At 41.5% G+C, this 12,238-nt stretch overlaps 1 long non-coding RNA gene across 1 annotated transcript; it reads right to left on the bottom strand.

Moving 5' to 3' along the window:
- Window positions 1-9,644: 9,644 nt before the first annotated feature.
- LOC118564334 lies at window positions 9,645-9,997 on the bottom strand. Its single transcript, XR_004931772.1, has 2 exons — window positions 9,934-9,997; window positions 9,645-9,859 (listed from the first exon to the last, which is right to left on the bottom strand). It is a non-coding gene; the product is annotated as an uncharacterized LOC118564334 (long non-coding RNA).
- Window positions 9,998-12,238: the final 2,241 nt, after the last annotated feature.

The raw sequence follows: 12,238 nt of genomic DNA, 5'->3' as shown, positions 1-12,238 counted from the left end.
GTCTCTCCTCATTTTTTCACACCACTCCTCAAATTGTTTTAAATGGTTTTCAGCATCTTTGTGTGGGAAGTTTGCCATTATGCTCCTTTTTCCTGTCTCCAGCAGTGTTCCTAAAGAACCCCCCTGGAGCTCATTTTCTGCCTGATTCTCAGCCATTCCAGCACTCACACGTCTTGGCCAACCTGCTGGGACAGCGTCCTGACCCCGGTCCAATGAGAGCTTATTTTTTATCTCTCAGACACCAAAACTTATTATGTTCCTATATGCCTTATAATTGTGTTTTTACACGGCAGTTTCAATGAGCCAGTGTACTCAGGAAGAGCTAGTCATATGTCACCTGAACAGGTGCACCCATACCCTTCACTTCCACGGCTCAATGTAGTAACGTGTCTCACACACACACACACACACACACACACACACATACACACTCACACTCTCTCTGGCCAATCTTTAGTTAACTCTGTAGGTACCTCCGGTCTCAATCTCATACGCGCTCGTTTTTCGAAAAAGGCTGCTTTTATATTACCGCAAAAACGAAGATTTTTATATTCGTCCTCGCGGAAAATAAGGGAGCTCTAAACCCACAATTTCTAGGCTACACGATGTTTTAGAAGCCACGCGTGTTCTCAGTCTCATACGCGCTCGTTTTTCGAAAAAGGCTGCTTTTATATTACCGCAAAAACGAAGATTTTTATATTCGTCCTCGCGGAAAATAAGGGAGCTCTAAACCCACATTTTCTAGGCTACACAATGTTTAAGAAGCCACGCGTACAGGCGTGTCTGTCAGAATGGCCGCTTTTATGCTACGCACAGAGGAACACGTATTTTCCTCTGTGCCTAACAAGGGGACCTTTTAAACCCTAAATTCTCAAGGTGCACAGTATTTTCGGAACCCTGGCCAAGGATTCCCGGACTCTCACCTCTGTGACCGCACGCAAATCCCAAATTCTTATCGACACGTTTGCAAACAATTATCCTCAAACCTTTCTCTGCCTTTAGGAATACAAAAAGTCGGCCCTCCAGGAAGAAAAAGACACTAGGAGATGAATGAAATCTCCTTACCTTTTGTGCGGCCGCACGCTGTGTGTTTTTCTTCCGGAATGACGTCCTGGCCGGAAAACGGAAGGTGGTACGCCGCCTTTTGGGTCCGGGTGGAAACACCAATTTGTTACTGTTTCACCGTGCTGTGTCTACGGTGAAGCACCCTCGGTGGACCCAGCTCGTTTTACCCAGTCAGGCGACCCCCACTTACTTATTACCTTGAATGTAGGACGCATAAAACAGACAAGTATGCTTTTAGTTATATTTTATCTAGGTAAAGACAGAGAAATAGTTACAGTCACACCAGCGCTGATGGGCCCCTGATCGGCAGGAGGCCTCGAGTGCTCATCACGCAAACATTATAAAGGGATCTCGGGACACACCCATACAAGGGCGGTACACATCCAAACTGTGACATCAGCAGGGAAGCTGCGTCACCTCCGGGGTGGTATCTGATAGATATGTGCCAATCTTTTGGGTCAGTGCCATCTAAGTGTGCCATGCAGTTCTGGGATAAACAGCTCGTTCCACTTGACCTTGTTGATATCCTAACAATTGCCAACTTGAAGAGGGAGGATTTGCCATCAAACTTCTGGCCATAGAAAATACATGTCATCTGTAGCCAACATTTTGAAGAAGAATGTTTTCAAGATGACATGAGAGCGAGAATTTTCGGGAGGTTTTTCTTTTTTATGATGTAGAATTTGCGGGGACATTGGTTACCCGACCAGAGGGGCGGAGTGATATGACACACTTGGAAAGAATATGTAATGTGCCTTATAATTTTGTCCATTGTCTGGGCAGAGCTGGTCTGTGTGAATTAGCCTTTAGCCTGATGTGTCTTGCCATGTTTTCCCCCGTGCATCCGCCTAAGTCTATTATCTTGGATAATAGCGCGTAGTGACAAACAACAGATAGAGCATTGGGACTTGCTCATCCCACAACATGATGTCACAAACTGGGAGGTGGCAGTACTGTTCTTGACCAACATGGATGCCTCCAGTAAAGCACATTCAAATGAAAATTACTCTTAATTACATAAAACTTATTATTTATTGAAAAGTATATAATAATTTTATATTTAAAGTACATTCAGCAGTTTGAATTCTGATTTTGACCAGACTTTTCCTTTAATTTCAGCTTTTGCTTCATAACTTCAGACCTAATGGATTCTTGTGTAAATTCTCCACATCAGTTTAAGGATTTAAAGTTTTGTTTCTTTTAAGATGAAACTGTAGATTAACCATGACTTGCAAATGGGGAACAGGATTGACGGGTCTTCTCAGCTGAAATGCTGTGACAAGTTAAGAAATGGCATGATAACCTTTACCATGTCAGACTTTCCTGCTCTGAAAGTAAAGGACATAGGGCCTAAATAATAATGAGTCCATTATAGTAATTTCTATCTACGTTCACAATGACTAAAAGAAGATGCCAGAATTTGTTTTAGTTCCGTATAGAATGTCTCCATTGTGACAAAAATAAGCAATAGGAGATAAGATGTGGAATATTGTAATCAGTGCAGAAAAGATGCAATGACTGATCAGTCTTTGGGCATACTTTAAGTTTGCTTCAGAAATATATCTGAGTGGCAGGTTTGGGGATTGACATCATAAAAAAGAACTTCGCTCAGATTTATAAATTTCCTGCATCAAGCACAGTATGCACATGCAAGTTTGTAAAACAGCATATCAGATTAAGCAGCAACATGCTGTTTGAAATAAAATATTATTTAAAATTAGGGTTTTAATACACCTCAAAGCAGCATTTCCGAAAACAACTTTAGTGTGACAAGCATGCAGTAACAAATCATTACATTTTTCAATTAATAATCAACAGATTACTGCTTATTATAACTGGTTCCTGAGACTGTTTCACTAAACTTTTGCTGTTGGCCTACTTCCATGGTCATCGGTGAAATTCATATATGGGTTTTCCAGTGTCATGAGAGCTGAAAAATTTAGTTTTTTTTGTTTGATTTGGTTGAAAACATCTCAAAGCTTCCAAAGCTGATCAGCAAGTTTAGCTCGTTATACTGTAGATTATTGATACTATGTGCTGACATGTGAGGCTCTACACTTTAGTGAACAATGTTAACAAACAGGGTGCCTGCCGTGAGCCTAGACCACTCCTCAGATTCAAGCCCATTCTTCTTGCCGGAGCCCACGAGCTAACCAGCCACCCCTGCAAGCCACCCCAGTCTTCACATTCTTCTGCCTGGGACATCTGGAGGAGAGGAGGGGGCTGGGGAAGCCAACCAAGCTGCACAGAAAGGGCCTTCTGTAAAACTCATCTGCCCTCACTTCAATGGAGCGAAGAAGAGGAAGTAATTATCTTCCTTTGCGGAGTAGAGGACCCGACTGAGTTCCGATATTCACCGACCAGAATCAGAAGCTAACTTCTGGGCAACCAGCCGCTGAAGTAAAGAATGCTGAAACAGCTTTGTTCATTTTATTTTTGCAGGAAAGCGGACTCAACAACGCGGATCGGTCACCTTCCCTCACCAAAAAAGCTGAGAGCTCAGACTACTAAAAGGACGTCGGACCAGGCCTCCCCACCGACTAATTTTCGGCTAGCTCATGGCCACATGTCTGTTGCTGCTACCACTTTCGGCAGCGGGGTAGCGGGCTAAAAACCAACGTATCCTCTTCTTTCCCCTGCTCCCTTCCTTGGATGGCCAAAGTGGACCTATCTCACACAAGGCACTGAAGGGTTTGGCAGGATTGAGGCAGGGAGAGTAAATGGTTCATTTGGAAATGTTTGTGTTTTTAAACACAAAGAGCTAACGGATGTAGCTCATGCTAGCATTCTGATACCATGTCATTGCCGATGTGATTCGAGTGGGTTTTATGGTTATAACAAACATTATCTTCACAAGGATTTCATACATTGATGGGATATTAATATTTATGTTAACCAGCTCACTCATTATGAATAAAAATATGCTGAAGTCTTTAAAGTTAGTGCCGAAAATTTGCTAGCGAAAATGCTATCAGCCCTGGTAACTTCCGATTTTGGGTTATTTAACTAAATGGTGACACTCCCACCATGGACTGTTCATCCTGCTATCCCTGGCAAGATGTTCAGCAGCTTCAAATGCAGAACAACCACAATCGCATCATTCCACAACTCATAAGACTGCTAAACTCCCATAATCCCCCCTTCCCATAGATACAAAACTAATGACTTTTCATGGGGATTATGAACTCTATTGCACTAACTGTACTATTGGCATAATTATATTGTCCATTCATTGTTAAATACATCCTGTCAATATTCATATTGCCTTACACATAACTTTTTGGTACATATAAAGTACATTTTTTGGTTTACCGTTTCATTCCTGACAAACACTTCTGTTTTTACTTGGAGCCTTGCTAGGAAACTTTGCTCAAATGTACATTGTGGATGTGCAGTTCAATGACAATAAAGTTTGTCTAGGTCTAAGTATAATGAGATCCCCGTGATTGAAAGGCTTAGCTAAAGGGTGCTATAGATCAAAGCCTCAAAAAATTTATATTAGAACATCAGTGTCCATATTCACACAGAATTCTATAACGTAAAGCAACTGGTAGTGACACTATTGTTGAAAATTGTAGAATTTCTCAAATCAAATCAAACTTTTTTTTTTAGAATTTTACATTAGTAAAATAAAAGCTAATTCACAAAGCACCTAGGCCTTAGGAGAGCTCCTAAAGTGAGAACAATTTTAGGAGTAATGAGTAGGGTTTTTAGCCATTCTAAGAGTGTCTTAAGCAGGGAAGATGCTGGAAACAGAGAGAGCTGTTACTTGGATCCATCACGTAAACGTGGAAGAAATGTGTACATAAACTTCTTTGACAATTAAACAATAATTAATATCTAGATAAGATAAACTTTATCATCCCCACAGAGGGAAATTAATTAGTTTCAGTGAGAGGATGGCTTTAAAGTGGCTCTAGTAGCGTTATTATGTTGAAGATAAATAAATTATAGGAAAAATATTGAACAATCATGTATAAAAAAGGTAGCCTGACATAGTCATACTCAATTCTAGTTAGAATTTGAGTCTGATACTGCTCCATAGAGCTGTGATTATGGGGCGTGTTTCGAACGAACCAGAAAAAAAATGCCTCTGCACTCAATTGGATAGACCTACAACCAATAAGAGCAACGGAATGTGTGACGTATGTTAAGCGACGCATAGTTGTTGTCAACAGAACTTAACTGCATGCTGGAAAAGAAATAGCCTAGAATAAGAAGATGAGCATGAACGATTTTTGCCGATGTTGCAAAAAGAATGAAAGGATACAAGGAGTCATTCAACACACGAACCTCATTTTTCAGAAAAACAATAAAGGCGAATGCACATACGAACAAGTTCTCCGTTTAGGATTACAACTCTACAAAACGTCAAATAAATCGAATCGCATTTGTCGGTCCTGTCAGAACGTTATAACACGGTTGGAACGCGACATGCTTGTGTTAAAAAAATGGGAAGACGACAAAGGAGACCAGCCCGTCTTCATCTGAGGCATCAGAGAAAAGATACCGGGAGACTACTCCTTCCAAGACGCCCAGGACTCTGAAGAAGTTCTGCCCCAATCCGTCAACTCCAACCGGTACAAAAACGCGAAGAAGCATTACAGAGGTAAGGTTGTTAATACATTTCTACTTCTTATGATATGACTATGGGAATAACCCCGATTGCCAAGTTTCACATGAGTTAATAGTTAGTCATGATTATTGTCCAATGTGATAAACACTGTGCATTCCCACACTCCTTATTTCCATTTAATCTATCTATGATTAAATCATCTAGTCATATTTTGACATGGTAGCCTAGTGTGTATTCTGGAAGCCAGCCCGAATTTGAGTGTAGTGTGAGCAAATTTTACCAGGATAAACTTGCACCTGGTGTGTAAGTTGGCCTCTGTCACTTTTTCAATATTTAGAAACTTCATTTTGTAATGGACTAGCATGTCATCCAACCCCCACTCTGTGCTCTGCACCTCTGTGGGGGTGGCCAGTGTTTCACTGACCTTGCTCTGACCTGCTCAGCAATTGCATCTGGTGTCACCATATTTAACAGTCTGTATATTTCAATGTATTGTCAATGCACATTATACTTATTAGGCTACACTGTAATTCTTCACACTGATACATTATCTTATATTTCAGGTTGTCACCCATTTCCCATCACAGACTGTTGCCAAGGTATGTCCTCCAGAAGATGCCTCAATAGTGAACAGCATCAATAAGAAAAAATGGGCAACAGCTGCAAAGTTAATGTTGAAGCATAAACACCTAGTTGAGGAAATAAAGGTGCACATCCTGGAGCTAATAAGCAACAAATGCAAACATATCTATAATCCAAACAACGGTTTAATCCTGTGGAAGTCATCTCCGGATGATCTGAAAGCCTTTTCATTTACCAGCTTAGAGGCAGACCTAAAACATTTTTCACCATTCCTCTTCTCAATTCTCACAACTGTCACCAACCACTCTAAAACTGCAACTTGTGCAGCAGCTTCCATTGCTTTGAGAGGAAGAGAAGCACGCCTGTCAGCCTTTGCATACTGCCTATGTAGTATTCTACATTATGGTGGGGCAAAAAAAGCAGTGTTTAAAAGACTGAGCAAAATGGCCATAACAACAACTCACCAAACTTTTCTGGAGAAGCAGAAGGAGTTGGCACTCCTATGTGGTGGGTCTCTAAAAATGTTAAAGGTCTAGAATGAAGTTTTTCTGAACTCTGAAGCAGAAGGAAACATTGATGTTGGTCAGAGAGTGGACAATAGCGAAGACCAAAGCACAAGTGATCCGAAGGAGCCACTTAACATGGAAGAGCTTCACTTGTCAGGTGAGATGACAAATGACCAATATATAGAAACACAACAAGCACATCAAATTCTGTGTCGTCTTGAATGTTATGTGTCTATGTGTTGATTAATGCTGCTACTACTACTACTATTAATAATAATAATAATAATAATAAGTCTTTGTTTTTAAATTTTTATTACTTTTTTCTTTTCCTGCAGATGACATGGCTACGCTACCTTTCAACTGTTTAAGTGACTCTGAAGCAGCAGAGCCGGGCTTGAGCTCCTCGGCTTCTCCGATCACCCACCCCACTCATCCACCAACATATTCCATAATATTTGACAATTTGGACTTTTTCATGTGCGCACATCATCAGTCCACCCACCACAGCAATAAATCCATACACCTTAGCAATGACAGACCGGACTGTGACATCCTTCAGTACGACCTCTACAACTCACTCCCCAGACCAGAAATCCAAGACTATATGCGACGTGAGTTCATTGTTCTTGGAAGCCGCATCCTTACCGAGTACCAGGCTGTTTTTAAACCCTTCAAGATATTAGTGGTTCACCACATGCCACATCAATATACAGAGGACATGGCTAAGTGCTCCACTGATGTAAGTAATAAGTTAAATCTGTAAAATACAACTAAACGCAAATAATTTAAACTCAAACATTACTGCAATGTCATCTGTTTTTTTTAATTCTCAAAGTACCCTCTAGGACTGCTCTTCAAGGACGAAAACAAAACGTCAGATTTGGTGGACACACTTCGCCACCTTCAGAAAGAGTGAGAATAAAATCAGGCTCCACTGTCACTCTTTGGCAGAAGGGCTGTATTGAAACTTATAATTCCCCCGTTTGTGTGTAATTCATTTAGGTATGTGCCAAAGGGACCAGACGGGTTGTCAAATGTATTAGTCGGAGGTGACCGGCTGACCGAGGGGAACTGCAGAAACATACAGTGGGCCTTCTCAGATGGTGCTACAAAGAAAGACCGACTGGAAGGTTTCATCTTTATGTTTGAGGACTGGCATGCCATCAGAAACCTCTTTGAAGTGAATAACTATAGAATGATGTTGATTAGCAGTGTTGGGTAAGTTACTTTAAAAATGTAATCTGTTACAGTTATAAGTTACTTTGTTTAAAATGTAATTGTAGTGTAACTTTTTCGATTACTTTTAAAAAGTAATGTAGCTAATTACTTTGATTACTTTTTGATTACTTTAAGGTTTTAATGAATATTGACCCATGTTCAACATTTAATTTTTGAGAACTGAGTGTGAACCTTAAAAAATCGGAATTGGGAATTGACACTTGTATGACTCTATTCCTGTATATCCATCAGTAGTTAAAGGCATGCTATGCAACATTTTTCAGTTAATTAATGTGTTCCATACCGTTTTGGATGATTAAAGGAGTCATTTCAGGTCGAACAAAGGTTTTCTCGGCCGCCCTGGGGGTCTGTGGGGGAAATACCGCACTTGCAATTGCAGGAGCCCTCGGCCCGCACACACAGGCTCAGAAGTCTGGTGCAAGACCGCGAGAGTCGGTCTTGCTTTACGGCGAGAACTCCATGTGTTTTTGCCCTGCCATTCACTATATGCACGCGCGAAAGCAACAACAAAGAACCGCGTGTTAACGTCAAATAAACATGCAAGCATATCGAGTTTTATTATTATTAATTATTATTATTATTATTATTTTTTTTTTTTTATGTTGGCGGCGAGGCGGTGGCGGTAGCATCTCGCCAACATAAAAAAAAAAATAATAATAATAATAAAACTGGCGAGGCGGCAGCGGCGGCTTGGCTTGGCAAGATAGCGCTGCGGGAAGCTTGATATTCATACCTTCACTGTGTTAGTCATTGTTTGTACTGCCGTTTTTTCGACTTTTCGTTGCGTTCGCCTGTCTGCTAAGCTCAAAACAACCGCGCCTGGCTTGACGTAGAAACCAGAACAGCTGAGCATCTTTACGACAGTGCACTTTTACTTTCGCCCTCTGGGGGGAGCCTCGCTGGAAAATCAACGCTGGTTGCATAGTATACCTTTAAAGGACAAGAGTCAGCAAATGCAAATTCTGCCCTGTAAAACAGTGACAGCACAATTGTTGCTGTATGATCTGAAGCCCCATTTGGAGCTTGTAAACAGGCTTTGAAAAACTTTGATAATTTTCTGCTGTAATATTATAGATTTTTTAGAATAAAAAGATAGCAAATGTGCATAATCAAAAATAACAGAAATACAATTATAGAGCATTCAGTATTGTAAGAAAGCCCACACTGTTACTGGATAAATACATTATTGTATGAGTTAAGTTCTGTTCCGTTTTCTGCCTTTTTCGTTGTAAACCTGAAATGTCCCATGCTCCTGAATGCACCATAGCTTTCCGAAGCTCACGAACGCAACACTGTGAACGCTGAGCTGTGTAGACGCGCGTTTGATTTTCCGCTTAAGACAAAGTTTTACAGTTTCACAACACACGTCGGCTCTCACGGTTTATTGTTGTGTGTGAATAACAAGAGGGTGGCTGTCAACAAGCTTGAAGGCTGTCATTTTTGACGCACTGCTTGAGCTGAAATAAAACCGTGAAACCTCCGCTCGCTTGCTGTTCTTTCAGAAGGCTCCATCAGCACAGGATGGATCATCAGAGTGATAGAGACAAGGAGCCGTAGCGGGAAATGGCGATACAGGGCGCGAAGCAATAAAAATATCATTACATATGTTACGGTGGCAGCACAGCAGGGGTGAGTGTCCTGTTTTCTTTCTGTTTATCTCAGCATGTTCTGTGTTATTTTCTTTGGCCCTATGTCTCGCCCCTCCCTACGGTTCTCTTCCCTGCGTTCTGGAACCATCCTCCGCCAAGCCACCGCCTTCTGCCACCTTCACACCTGAGACTCATCATCTTCATCACACGCAAGATAAAAACCCGGTCAATCTCACCACTCATCACTGGATCGTCTGCTGCATTCATCCTGGTGCCGCTGATTCTCCTAGAGCTCCCTGCGTCTAGACAAAATATTTCCCTGGTGTTTCTCCCTTGCGCTAATCCCTTTTCTGTGTTTCCTTTCAGGTTCACTCACCTTGCTGATCTTCAGCCAGCTGGGCTCGCGACCGATTCTCCCCTCCCGGACGCTGCCACTGCGGCTCACCATCCACTTCCCAGTTGGTTGCTCGCCGGCCGGTGCCCTCCTCCTCTGGGTCTCGAGTCAGTCATTCCCGGGTCGCCTGGGTTAGTCCCCCTTGTCCGCGCTTTCCATCCACGTTCCTGCGCCCTCCCCCCTGGAGAACCGTACTCCCCGCTGTACTTAAACCCCTTACTGCTCTAATTAAAAGAAACCGTTTTTTCTGAGTGGTTGCGTGTGGGTCTGTTCTGTCAAACCTTAACAACATATTTCGCAAAGGTTTTTCTTTATATTTTTTAAAAAATGTAACTAAATTTGTAATTCTTAATATTTTCGGAAGTAACTGTAACTGAATTACATATTTTCTCATTGTAACTGTAACGAATTACAGTTACTCTTTTTTTGTAATTAAATTATGTAACGTCGTTACATGTAATCCGTTACTCCCCAACACTGTTGATTAGTAACAAAATAAAAGTATCACACCACTACATTAGATGATTTTGAGATAGATTACTTGAAGGGCTTGTGTCTGAAGTCAAAAGACCATGGCACACTTCTTGCCAACATGACGAAGTTGAGGTACAATGTCTGCTATCTGCAATACCATGAATACATACATTGTACAATTATTACTGTTGTTTTAACCGTCCACTTTGTCATCACATTATGCTTGTCTTTACAGTCTAAACAATATTGTTGTTAACTACAGTGATTATAAGTACTCTGTGTTGTCCATGCTTTCCACAGTTCTTTCACAGAAATCCAGTCTGGATATTTCATGAATTGGGTTGTTATGGGATGGGGAACACAGTACTGCTATCATGAAAGCAGCTGTACTGTTCTACGTATGGTGTGTTTTCAACTTAATGCATGTTTTCATTAACTGTGGGTGGGCATTTGAGGCTTTTCAAGATAGTTGATAGTTAGTTGGTTAGTTTCAGCAGTGATAAAGAGCACACTGGACGCACGATATTCTTATTGTACCTGTGCGAAAGACTTTTTTTAACACATTAACATATGAGCATGTGGGAGTGTGCGTGAGCGTGTGTGTGTGTGTGGGGGGGGGAGCGTGTGTGTGAGTGTGTGCGTGTGTGTGAGCGAAGTAGTGGTAGCACAGAGGTTAAGTACCTGTTCGGCATGCAAAAAAGTTGTGGGTTCAATGCCCTTAGTCATTACCCTTGTCATATAATTGACATAATAAATGACTGGATGAAAGCGTCTGCTACATTAATAAATTTAAATGTCTGTGAGAGATGGAAAGAATAACACTGAGAAAACTATGTCAACCATTTGCTAAACTATGTATTTCTTTTACATAGGTGCAGCAATGCTAACCAAGGTCCTCAGGCAGCTTACAATGCCTATAAGGAATTTGTGCATAAGGACACCACTGCACTCTTCCTAGCTGCTGCAAAGGAACTCTTTGGGTTGCAGGATGTGACAGGTAAATTGGCACTTGGCATCACATTCATAGTTTAGAACTAGCATTTATCACATCAATACATGTATCTATATGTTACTGCTGCAAAATGTAATTATCAAAATTGTCAGTTTGATAAAAGTTAGTATCCAATATTCTAACCATGACTTATATCTCTGCATTTACACTGCTGGTGGTTAGAAGTTAAACATTTTATTCTGTGCTAACAGAAATTCCAGATGGGTTTGTCCCGCTGGATGTTAACAACGGATTGCCACAACTGAAGAGGACCTGGCTGCATGAGAAGGTTGGGCAGGTTGTGGACACCTTTGTCATGATGACGGGCGTGACAGAAGCTGACACTCAAAGGCAGGCTACGACACAGCAGAGGCAGCAGTTTCCGTGTCATGCAGACGGGTGTGGCAATATGAATGTGTACGCCAAGGCAAGGGAAACACATGAGAAGAGGAAGCATGGTCTTGTGGCTCCATCAGACTCTTCTTCAGAAAATGTGAGTCCGACGAAACAAGACCACCAAAAACATCACGCAGAAGCCAGACTTGGCTTTGGGTTCTTCCTGCTAGACATGCAGGATGCAGTGAGGGAAGGGGATGGTGAAAGGCTGATGAGACTATACAAAGTTGCCCTGCTTCGGACAAGAAAAGGGAGTTGAGAAAGTATTTTCTGTACTGTACATGAAGATGTTAGTAGCATAAATGGTCATCTATAAGTTTGCTTGTGTGATGCCATCTCCTCGTTTTGATTGCTGCATGGAATGCTACTCACTTCCCAGGCTACTGCTTGGGAAAACAAGTTGTTTCACTTGTCCCAAGACAAGTG

The sequence above is a fragment of the Fundulus heteroclitus genome, chromosome 10 (genome assembly GCF_011125445.2).
Source record: "Fundulus heteroclitus isolate FHET01 chromosome 10, MU-UCD_Fhet_4.1, whole genome shotgun sequence".
NCBI lineage: Eukaryota > Metazoa > Chordata > Actinopteri > Cyprinodontiformes > Fundulidae > Fundulus > Fundulus heteroclitus.
Note: the sequence above shows the minus strand (reverse complement) of the source record. Positions and strands in the feature narration are given on the sequence as shown.